The following is an 11,777-nucleotide window of genomic DNA, read 5'->3' on the forward strand; positions in this document are numbered from 1 at the left end:
CGAGGGCGGGGCCTGCGAGCTGGGGCGGAGCCCCGCCTCCTGCTGGTCAGCTGGTTTCTAGCGCAGCCATGTTGTTGTAGTAGCTCTGAGTGACCTCCACCTAATTGTTCTTCCCGGCCTTCAAGAGGGATTCCTTCACGCCTGGATTTCATCCTCTCACTCCATGCCAAGGTGGATGTTCAACACTCTGTTCCTTACAGACAGGCTGTTGCCTTAAGTGAAGCTTCAGTTAATTCATATGTAGCAAATAGGTGGGTGAGATGGTGATTCCCCCCAACTGGCCCGCCATCCAGCGTTTCTGTTTACTAGGTACACAGCACTAGTTAATTGGGAATTCATTCACTGAGCACCTGCAAAGGGTGACGCACTGCTAGATAGGGCAGATGAAGGCCACATATTTTGCAAAGGATCTGCAGACTATAGTCCAAAAATTTAAATATCGCATTCAAGTGCTCCTTGTGAACTAGTAGACTACTGTATTCTCATCATTCGTTTCATATTCTTGATAGCTTGATTACTTGTTCATGGAAAAGAGGCTGGGCAATTTCTTGCCTGGAAACACCTTCTCCTAGTCCCCCTTTCCCAATTCTGATTGGGAACCTTGGACTTCCTCATCAAAGATAAATCGCTTCAACAGCAGTGGAAATGTATCAAGACTAGATTTATTTGCAAATAATAGCATAAAGTTTATGATAGAAATTCCTTTCTCTTCCTATGAAAAGTCAAAAGGTAGGTAGTTCAAGTTTGCTTAGTTATCCTCAATCTTTGGCTATCAATCTTAAGGACACTTTATTTGAGGTCCTTATTCCATGTGGGAAGGAAAGTAAGTAAACAAGTGTGCCTTCTTTCTTTTAAGAAGGCTGCCTTGGAGGTCCTACACATTTTTGCTTAAGCCTCATTGGCCAAAACACTGTTGTATGGCCATACATAGCTGCAAAGGAACCTGGAAAATGTAGGGTTACATTCAGCTGGGTACCGTATGTCCAGCTAAAAGTAGGGCTTTATTATTTAAAAGGAATGTAGAATGAGTACTAGAGGTGTAGCACAGTAGTAGAACAATTGCCTAGTATATCCTGGCACCACAAAAAAAATGGGAAAGAAAAATATTGTAATGACCATGTCCAGCAGTCTATTTCATTGGCAATATTTAAAACCAGGTCTTAAGATCTTCAAACTTTTGAGGTAACAGTAACACAGCAATAGAAAACCCACTAGAAGAGGACATGATAAAGAAAACTGAGAAGCAGAGGCCAGTGACCTAAGAGGTAAACCAAGCAGGTATGATGTCATAGATGCCAAGATAAATTGTTTCTAGGAGGGAGTGGTCAATTGTGACAAATGCTGCTGAAAAATCAAGAAAGATAAGAACAGAAATGTGACCATTGGATTTGACAGTACCAAAATCCTAAATGGAGGGAAGGAGGGTTTATCTTTAAGTAGAAAGGTGATTTGATACTAGATGGCTAAAACAATGTCTGTATCTTAATCAGAATAGTCTTGTCTCTGCTGTGATAATAAACAATTGAATAACCCAATGACTTAATAGGGGTATATTTCCCCATTCACCTAAAGCCTACCATAAGGTCAAATTATTCTAGAGATTCAGGGACACTTCTATTCTGGGTTTGACCATCTCAGTACAGATGGTCAAAGTGAGGGTGCCAGAAGGAAAGGCATAGGGAGAAGGCAAGGGCAAGATCAATCTAAGGAAGTAAGAGCAGCAGGGTGTGATAGGAGAATAGAATGTCTGAAAGGATGTCAGAAGTGAGAATAGAAAGGTGCTATATTATGGTTCCATTAGATGCAATGAACAGAAACCTGGTATGAGTAAGCTTAGGCCAGAGTGTTTTGGTTCAAGTAACTGTGAATATAACATCTGAGCCCAAGGACCAATTGCCATCTAGCTGAATCTGGGGAACCACCCAACTATTATACCCTATCATTAATCTTTGCTTCTTTGCATGGCCACTTCTTTGTTGTTATGGCTTAAAAATTACAAAAAAAAAAAAAAAAAATAGACAGGCACTAGTGGCTCACACCTGTAATCCTAGCTATTCAGGAGGCTGAGATCTGAGGATAGTGGCTCAAAGCCAGCCCAGGCAGGAAAGTCCATGAGACTTTCATCTCCAATTAGCCACCAGAAAGCCAGAAGTGGAGCTGTGGCTCAAGTGGTAAAGCACTAGCCTTGAGCTGAAGAGCTCAGGGACAGCACCCAATCCCAGAGTTCAAGCCCCACAACTGACAAAAATAAAATAGGGCTAGGTACTGGTGGCTCACAACTGTAATCCTAGTTATTCAGGAGGCTGAGATCTGACTATCATGGTTCAAAGCCAGGTGTGGCAGGAAAATTCATGAGACTCAAAAAGCCTGGAAGTGCCTTAAGTGGTAGAGTGCTAGCCTTGAGCACAAAAGCTACCAGATAGTGCCCAGGCCCTGAATTCAAACCCTAGGACTGGCATAAAAAATAAACATAGGGGCTGGGAATGTGGCTTAGTGGTAGAGTGCTTGCCTAACATATATAAAGCCCTGGGTTCGATTCCTCAGTACCACATAAGCAGAAAAAGCCAGAAGTAGCGCTGTGGCTCAAGTGGTAGAGTGCTAGCCTTGAGCCAAAGAAGCTCAGGGACAGTGCCCAGGCCCTGAGTTCAAGCCCCAGGACTGGAAAAACAAACAAACAAACAAACAAACAAACATAGAATGTGCCATTTTAACCAAGCTTAAGTATATAGTTCAGTGACAATCACATTCATAATTATTATGGAGCCATTGCCTCCATCCATCTTTAGAACTTTTGCATCGTCCCAAACTGGAAATCTGTACCCATTAAATGCTAACTCATCTCCCCCCACCCTTTTTTTTTTGTGTGGTGGTGGGGATGGAACCCAGAGTCTTGCACATGCTACATAAGCCTCTCCCACTGAGCTGTCTCCCTAGCCATCCTCCCACCTCCCACCTGCATTCATTTTCACTTTTCTTCATTTACTCTTCTCTCCAAGTTTCAACTATGCCTCGTAGTAATTACAAGCTTATACCTCCCAGCGTCCTCACCAGAGAGACTAGTAATTCTTTTTGTTCAGATCCTCAAAATCTGATAAAAGAATTAACTGGGGTTGGCTACATGTTCACACACATAGATCATAGGCCATGAAATGCACTGATTGATAATTTTGATCTTAAATGAACCCCAAAGGCTCCTTCCTCTGGCCTCCAGGAGTGACTTCTACCTGTTGTGACTCTCACCTTTTCTCTCTGAATCAAGAGTAATGAATCACTGGTTAGCCTGATCTTACTTACCTCTTAATCTCCTGGTTCTCCTGGCCTTTTCTTTTCCATCTGTCTCAGTGATCTCCCCATCCTGGAAACCCTCTTGCCTTCACTGTACTCTGAACCCCACATCCAGGTTCTATCCATTTTACTTACCAAGGGCATATGGAATCACACTACACTTCGCTAGGCTTATAGGCCCTGTCCTGTTTCAGGCTTCATTCTGGGTCCTGCCTAGACTTTATCTTCAGTCCTCAATTGAACTTTTTTTGGGAAATTCACTAGCTCAGACATAGGCAAACATTTTTTCACAACCTAGATGCTTCATCTCCTTCCATGCCTCCTGGGCTCAAGCCATTTCACTTTATGTTATCTAAACATGCCAGCAATTGCCAAACCTGGCTTCCTTATGAATAATGGACCATCTCCCCTTTGTGCCTATCCTCTTCATGTAATCCCATACATATGTACAGGCTCATTTCTATGGCTATCACCATTTTTTCTACAATTAGACTTACCTCTTTCCATCCTTCATGTCCCAGGGCATCATGTACATAGATGATTCTGATCAAAGCTATTATCCCCACATAATTTGCTGTCTAAACTAGGAGATCTTTGAAAAGGAAAGGGAATGCTATTAATTACTGTGGTTCAACTGGTATCCATTTTTCTGTTCCAGGAAAACTAGAATATAGGGCTACCCTCTACACACCACATCGTTTGTAAATCCCATTAGCTAGTGCTCCTTTTTATTTCATCCCTGTCTTTCAGCAGCCCTGTGAGACTGATGAGAGAGCTTTGTAGGCAAACAACCAGAAAGTGGTAACAGCCAGCCTAGAAATCCAGGTATCTAAATCCTGAACTCTTCTGACTCCACACCTGTATACTCTAATATCGGAGTCCTATTGTTGAGGATAAACGACATGTGGTCCCCTGTGGGGAAGTACAAATGAAGTCTTACAGTGAAGCTTTCAGTGCCTATTTATAGGATAGATGACTGCTTGAAGATAGAAAACATGTTTTATCTTAAAATCCAAGCCTCTCCTCTGTACATGATTGCTGTACATCATTCCTGCATTCAATTACCATTAAGCACCTACTATGTGCATCTAGGGGAGTCTCAGATTGTAGTTCTCCTGCTTTCTGTCTACATTAGTGGGGGGTGGGGTGGGGAGCAAACAGGTATTCTGAGATCCTCATATCTACCCAGGAAAGGAGGGATTGGGGCCCAGATAAAGGCAAACTTTGGCAGGTTTTTCAGGTATTTACAGCCTTTGACTCCATTCAGTTCCTCTCTGTGTGTATACAGTACTGGGGATTAAACCCATAATCTAATAGATATTCTTTGTTGTTTTTTTCCTCCTGTTAATCTACCGTCAGTTCATTATGGAATTTTCAGAGAGAAGAGAAAACTTATGACTCCCCATACTTGGTCCTGTGTTGGTGTTATGAAGAAGTTAAGCAACACAGACCAGATCCCCGCTCTCACGGTGGGGAAAGCCCGCACAAAAGCAATCATACAAATAAGTGTAGTGACCGATCAGGATAAATGCTAAGAAGGGGTGGGGGTGTGTGTGTGGGGGGGAAACCTGTATTTGAGACATAAGGAATATCTTAGAAGTGAACGTATCAGGTTTGAAATTTCAAATTTGACAGGGGCAAGGGAGAGGGAGGTGGCTGCTCAGGTTTCTGCCTGAAATGGAAGAGCAGGCTGGGAAGTGGATGTGTGGGGCTTGAGACATCTATGGGGTTTTCCTTTTTGACCTGCACCCCTCCAGCCAAGCTAATGAGTCGTCCCAAACCCCAAACTGAAGGCCAATTATGCCTGCTTTCACCCAGCCCAAATAATACACCTGGCCTCCAGACAGGATACCATGGAGAGAAGAGCAGGTGGATGGAGGCAGCGGAAGCCGAGGAGAAGGGAAGGGGGAAAGGATGTGTGTGCCTGCGCTGTCGTCAGACCTCCCAAGCTGCGGGCAGGAGAGAGAGCCACTGGGGGCCAGACTGCGGATGACACCAGGTGGAAGGAGCGCGGTGCCACCCGGCCAGGCAAGGCCGGCGCGCTCCGCCGGCGCCGGATCGAGAGAGGGGGCCGCGGCGTGACTGGAAACCCGAGCCAGCTCCGGCTCGCTGGGCTGGGAGACCCGCCAATCGGGCTGCGCCTGGTGGCGGTGCCATGTGACCAGCCAGCATTCCCCGCCCCCCCCCCCCCCCCGCCTCCCTCCCGGGCCTTCCAGGGAAGACCGGCATCCCCGCCATCCCGCCCCCGCCCCTCGCGTGCCGCAGCAGCCGCGTGGGAGGGCGCTCCCACCCGGGCCGGGATTCCTCCGCAGTCCGCCGCAGCGTCGGGGCGGGCGGCGGGGAGCGGGGAGGGGGCGGAGAGCAGGGGAGATGGGAAGAGGGAAGACGGGAGGCGGGGAGTGAGCGAATGGGTAGCCGCAGTACCCCGCAGTGTTTTCGGCCAAGGTCAAGCATGCCCACCCGTTGGCGAGCCGGCCTCCAAAACCCTTTCTCGGAGCCCTGCAGCTATCTTCCCCCTTCCCCGCCCCCACCTCCGCGCCTGGCCCCGAGGCCTGGTCCTGATCGCAGCAACCCTGGGCCTCCAGGACCACTGACCCCAGCTTCTCGCTGGGCTTCCTGAGGGGCGAGGCGAGGGGGTGGGGGGAGATGAGGGGATGTCAGTCTGTCCCAGCCTTGCACCTTCCCAGCCATTTTTCTCATTTTCACAGCTCTTGGTTTAAGCCTCTTCTGAGGCTGGGGGCATAGCTCAGTGGAAGAGGCCAGCTTGTGCCAGGCCTGGGTGCAATCTTCAGTACAAACAGACAAACATAAATAATAGACTCCAAACCCCATCTCAGGCTCTCAGTACCCTATAAGAAAAGATTTAAGTCTTTCAAAACCAAACACCTGGCTAATCCTGTCCAGCCCCATCACCTTCTTCACCACAGACGCCAAGGCCTCTGGACCCCACCCTTTCCCCTGGCATGCTTCAGCGATTGCTGCTGCTAACTTTCCACCCAAGCAAGCCTGGCAGATTCTCAGACCCAGCGTGATGATAATGCAGCACAGGGCAGAGGCTGCGGTGCCTCGAGATAAAGGTCACACACTTGAAAACCTACAGGGTCGAGGAGGAGAGAGAGATAAATAAGGATGTGGACAGAGAAATAAAAAAAAAAAACAACTGTCTAAAGAGTGGGACCCCATAGGACCGGGATGTAGCTCAGTGGTTGCCTAGCAAGTGCAACATTCTGGATTTGATCCCCAGTACCAAAAAAGAAAAGACAAAAAAATACAGTTAAAAATAGAGTGGGACCCCAGTCTCTCTTAACAGAAGCATTTGCCTTTGGAGAAATCTAGGTCCTATAATTACACTTTTTTTTTCTGTCTACAAGAAAAAAAGTACAAAATTAGATCTTTGCACAATTTTAAAATGTTGATCTGATTTATCTTTTTAACACTCCTGTGATCTCATAGATTCTTTAGGACATGACCTGCATTGTTAGGGAAGAGAATAATTTTGTGTGTGCATGTGTGTGTTGTGTGTGTGCCCATGCATGAGCTCACACACCTTATTGGTACTGGGGCTTGACTTCAGAGCCTTGTACTCTTGCTTGAATTTTTCTGCCCAAGGCTGGTACTCTGCTACTTGAGCCACTTCCAGATTTTTACTGATTAATGGGAGATAATCATTAGTTCACATTTTTCTCAGTTCTCAGATCTCAGCCTCCTGAGCAGCTAGGATTTCAAGCATTAGCTGTCAGCACCTGAATAATCCTTCCCTTCCTCCTTCCCTCCCTCCCTCCTTCCCTTCTTCCTTTCCTCCCTTCCTTCCTTTTCCTTCCTTCCTTCCTTTCCTTTTTCTTTCACTTTAAGCATTAAAAAAAATCACACAGAGGTGAATTTCATTAGGAAAATACTTTGAAAAACTGTAGCCTTAAATTTCTGAGGGGTAGCTGTTATGGTGGCAACGGGAAGGAGACCTGGATTTGGTCCTCCCGAAATCACTCTGGATACCTTGAACAAAAATCTCACTGAGAAGCTAGAGAAGGCTCATATTATCTGCCCAAATCTAGAGGACTGGATGTGGGAAATGGGCAGGAGCTGAGGGTACTGAAGAGTGGTAGGCAGCAGGAAGTCAGCTAGGACCACCCACCAGGATCACCTGCTATAGATAACAACAGATGTTTTTCTCCACTCTGTGATGGCTACAGGAGAGCCAGAATGAGGTCATTGTGCTTTTTCCAGGTGTGTTGATGGGGAAGCCAACTCTTGTAGTCCCCAAGGCTTGACACAGTGAAATATGCCTGGAAGGGACCTGGAGAACTATTTGAGTGAGAGGAATAGCTGAACAATGCTCATGTCCATTATTAAGAGATATCTCCGGAAGGTGACCCATGATTGAGGGGCTGGGGACAAGACAGTGTGAAGGGAACCTAGAGCCAACTGAGACTGTCTTGGGAATACAGATTTTTGTTTTTGTTTGTAAGTTCACCCCGAAGTTTTTCATAGCTATGATGTGATGTCCTTTGTCTTCCATTGCTGGATCTCTTTAGAAAAGTCTCACACATTCAGAAGCTGCCTTGACTGCTTTGTGAAAATGGCAGGGTCTTACATGTATTTTGGTGTAGTGCTGACTGAGGATAGTACAAACTGCAGCAGGAGCTAAACAATAATTCCTAGGAACTGGCAATCATTTTGTAAAGAGGTCTTGGACTTAGTGCTTGGGCTCAGCCTAAAAGATCTCAAGCAATCAGGGAACTCTTGGCCCTTATCTATAAAGTATCAGCAGCAACTCACTGAGCTGCTTAGTGTATTGTTTATGCAAGATACTGGCTAAATGCTTTACATTATCTCCATTATTTCCACAATGATTTCATGGGGAGGAAATACCATTATCAGATCCCCCTTTTGACTAATGAAGAAATTAAAGCCCAGAAGTCAGTCACTTGACCAAGGCCCACAGTACTAGGACTTGAACTCAGGGCCTGGGTGCTGTTCTTTAGCTTATTCTGCTCTAGGCTGGCATTCTTAACTTGAGCTACAGCTACACTTCTGGATTTTTGGTAGTTAACTGGAATTGGAGATAAGAGTCTCACAGGGTTTAGCTGCCCAGGCTGGCTTTGATCCTCATATCTCAGCCTCCTGAGTAGCTAGGATTACAAGCATGAGCTACTGGCACTTGGCTGTATGTCCTTCATATACACGCGCGCGCACACGCACACACACACACACACACACACACACACACACACACACACAGAGTGATGATGAGTTAATGCCAGAAGAACTGTTTTCTCTTGCCTTCAGCATGCCTAAGTGGTCAGTGTAGAATTTCACTTTGGGATGTGGTAATCCATGCAACTCATTCCTGTTCCTCAAAGGAGAGAATGCTTGCATTTCACAGCCTGTCACATTACACTAAGAAGAAACCCAGGAGGAGAGTCAAACTTAACTGTCAATAGTAATTATCTCTGGGTGGTAAAGTTATATGTAATGTTTATTTTCTTCTCTTATTTGCTTATTTTTTTCCTAACACAAACTTTATACTTCTGTCAGTAAAATGATATGGCAGGAGGTATGGCTCAGTGGCAGTTTGATCCCCAGTACCTCAAACAAAAAATGAAATCGAAAGAAAGCAAAATTATCCTGTTTTAACAATTACTTGTGAACCTGAGTTGTGGAGTACGTCTATTGGAACAGTCATATAGGGGTCTTTGTCCTGAACCAGGGAGGAGGTAGGCAGTGAGAGGTCACTAGAGACTGAAGACAGGTCACCATTCTGGAGGAGTCATTCTGATCCCAGTTCCTAGTTCGTCCTTCCTTCCTTCTTTCCTTCCTTCCTTCCTTCCTTCCTTCCTTCCTTCCTTCCTTCCTTCCTTCCTTCCTTCCTTCCTTCCTTCCCTCTTTCCTCCTCCCTCCTCCCTTCTCTCCCTTCTTCCTGTGGTATTTGGGATTGAACCCAGGACCTTGACCATGTTAGGCAAGTACTCTACCCCGGTAGCCATGCCTCCAGTTCCCTATCTGCAGATCTCAGACACTAGTTTAAGAGATAAGCTATTATTTTATAGCTGAGGAAATCAAAATTCTATTTTTAATTTATATTTATTCTTTGTGCTGGTCCTGGGACTTGAACTGGGAATTTTCCCTAAACTTTCTTTTTTTTGAACATGGCTAGTATTCTGCCACTTGAATCATAGCTCTACTTCCAGTTTTTTTGGTGCTTAATTGGAGATAAGAGGCTTTCCTGCCTGAGCTGGATTTGAACCACCATCCTTCCATCTCAGCCTCCTGAGTCACTAGGATTATAGGCATGAGCCACTGGTGCCCAACCAAAGTTCTGTTTTATAGACAAAACCAGACTTCAAGAAGTTTGTTGCTTGACCAGAGACACAGAGCTAAAAATAAAATAAAAGTGAGGGACAATTTGAGTGACTTCATAGTCTGAACACCTGGCCCTCCAGGTGAGGATGCTTCTGTGTCAGCAGCTGGTCCCATGTAGGCACTCACTGATATTAGTAGAGGTGTACAGAGTGCTGATGAGGCAAAGATCATTGATCCATTTTTCAGATGAGAAAATTAAGTCCAAACAGGTCACTTGCTCAGGGAAGTTAGCTGAAGTCACAGCAATCCTTCTAGAACCCAGGCTTTCTCCCCTCAGTCAGCTCACCTCCTTTGCTACCTCCTGTAAACTGTGGAGACTTCCTTCACCAAACAAACAATTCATGGTAAATCGCTAGCTGGACTTCCCCTTTCTCAAAAGACAGGAAGTTGTGTATGTGTGTTCATAACCCCTGTGCGTGAACAACTTCAGGTCAGTTATAAAGCAGGGGGGCGGGCATAGGAGATTGGATCTGGCAGGTGCTACTGGCAGTAGCACACCTGGATTCTTCCTTCCTGAGGGTCATGTCAGTGTGTCTCTCACGTCACGCTTGAAAGCCTATCCCAAGAGCAGACTGACCTTAGAAAAATGAATGCAGGAGAGAACTCACCCTGCCTCCATTAATCACAACACCTCAGTATTATTTAATATTTATGGCACATTAACCTTTCTACCAGGCACTGTGCTAAGTGGCTGGCACGTGGACCTATTTGAGTTCTGTAACAGTCCTGCAAAGAAGATTCTGCAGCTCTGGAGCCAAATAACACTGGATTCAAATCACAGCCATATCATTTCCCAACCGGGTGGCCCAGGAAGTTAATGACATTCATTTAACAAATAGTTTTGAACATCTACGTGCCACACGTTGTTGAGTGAACACAAAGATTCAGCTCTCTCTTTGTGTTAATATTCTGTAACGGGAAGCAGACAAACTGTAAACATAATAAATATATAAGTAAGAAGGTGATGAGGGCTATGGAAAAATCAAACAAGAGCGGTGTGAGGAGACAGAAGGATTGTTGCAGAGCAGGAGTTGGGAGGCTAACATTCAAACAGTGGCATTATGGAGGGTCACCCTTAGAAGGTGATATTTATACAAAACCGTAAGGAGGTGAGGAAGTTAGCCATTCAGATAACTCAGGGAACTGCTTTCTGAACAGGAGGAACAACCAATAAAAAGACCTAAGTATACTTGGTGATTTCAAAAAGCAGCAAGAGTTGGGTACCAGTGCTCATGCCTGTAATCCAAGCTTAGGAGGCGGCAAAATCTAAGGACTGTGGTTCAAAGCCAACCCAGGCAGGAAAGACCATGGACTTTTTTTTTTTTTTTTTTTTTTTTTGGTCGTGGGGCTTAAACTCTGGGCCTGGGCACTGTCTCTCAGCTCTTCAGCTCAAGGTGAGTGCTCTACCACTTGAGCCACAGTGCCACTTCCAGTTTTCTGGTGGTTTTATTGGAGATAGGAGTCTCACGGACTTTCCTGCCCAGGCTGGCTTTGAACTGTGATTCTCAGATCTCAGCCTCCTCAGTAGCTAGGATTACAGGCATGAGCCACCGGCACCCTGCAACTATGGACTTTTATCTCTAATTAACTAGCAAAAATCTGAAAGTATAGCTGTGGCTTCAATGGTAGAACACTAGCCTTGAGTGAAAAAGCTAAGGGACAGTGCCCAGGCCCTAAATTCAAGACCCCATACTGTCTGTGTGCACATGCACACACATACAAGCACACATACACACACACAGCAGAAGCAAGAAGGGCCAGTGTGGCTGATGAGAGTGAGGCGGGGAGAGAGTTCTCTTGATCTTCAGTACTGATTATTTCTTGTACCATGGTTTCTGTTTCTTTCATTGGTCTTATTTTGGTTTGTACGTCTTTTCTTCACTTCAGTGTTTATTTCTTGTTTCCTTCATTAGCTCTGAGCTCCTTAAAATCAGAGGTCTTGTTTTGTTCATGGAAAGCATTTAAAGTTGATTTGAGGAGGGCTAGGGTGTAGCTCAGTGATAGAGCTCCTGCACAGCATACAAAAGGGTATAGGTTCAATCTCAATACTACCAGCACATTTCCCCTTCCCCCTAATCTTGGGGCTTGAACTCAGGGCTGTTCTTCTAGACCCAGCTCAATTTAAAAAAATT

This window comes from Dipodomys merriami, unplaced genomic scaffold (assembly GCF_024711535.1).
Source record: "Dipodomys merriami isolate MVZ:Mamm:240054 unplaced genomic scaffold, mDipMer1.0.p SCAF_71, whole genome shotgun sequence".
NCBI lineage: Eukaryota > Metazoa > Chordata > Mammalia > Rodentia > Heteromyidae > Dipodomys > Dipodomys merriami.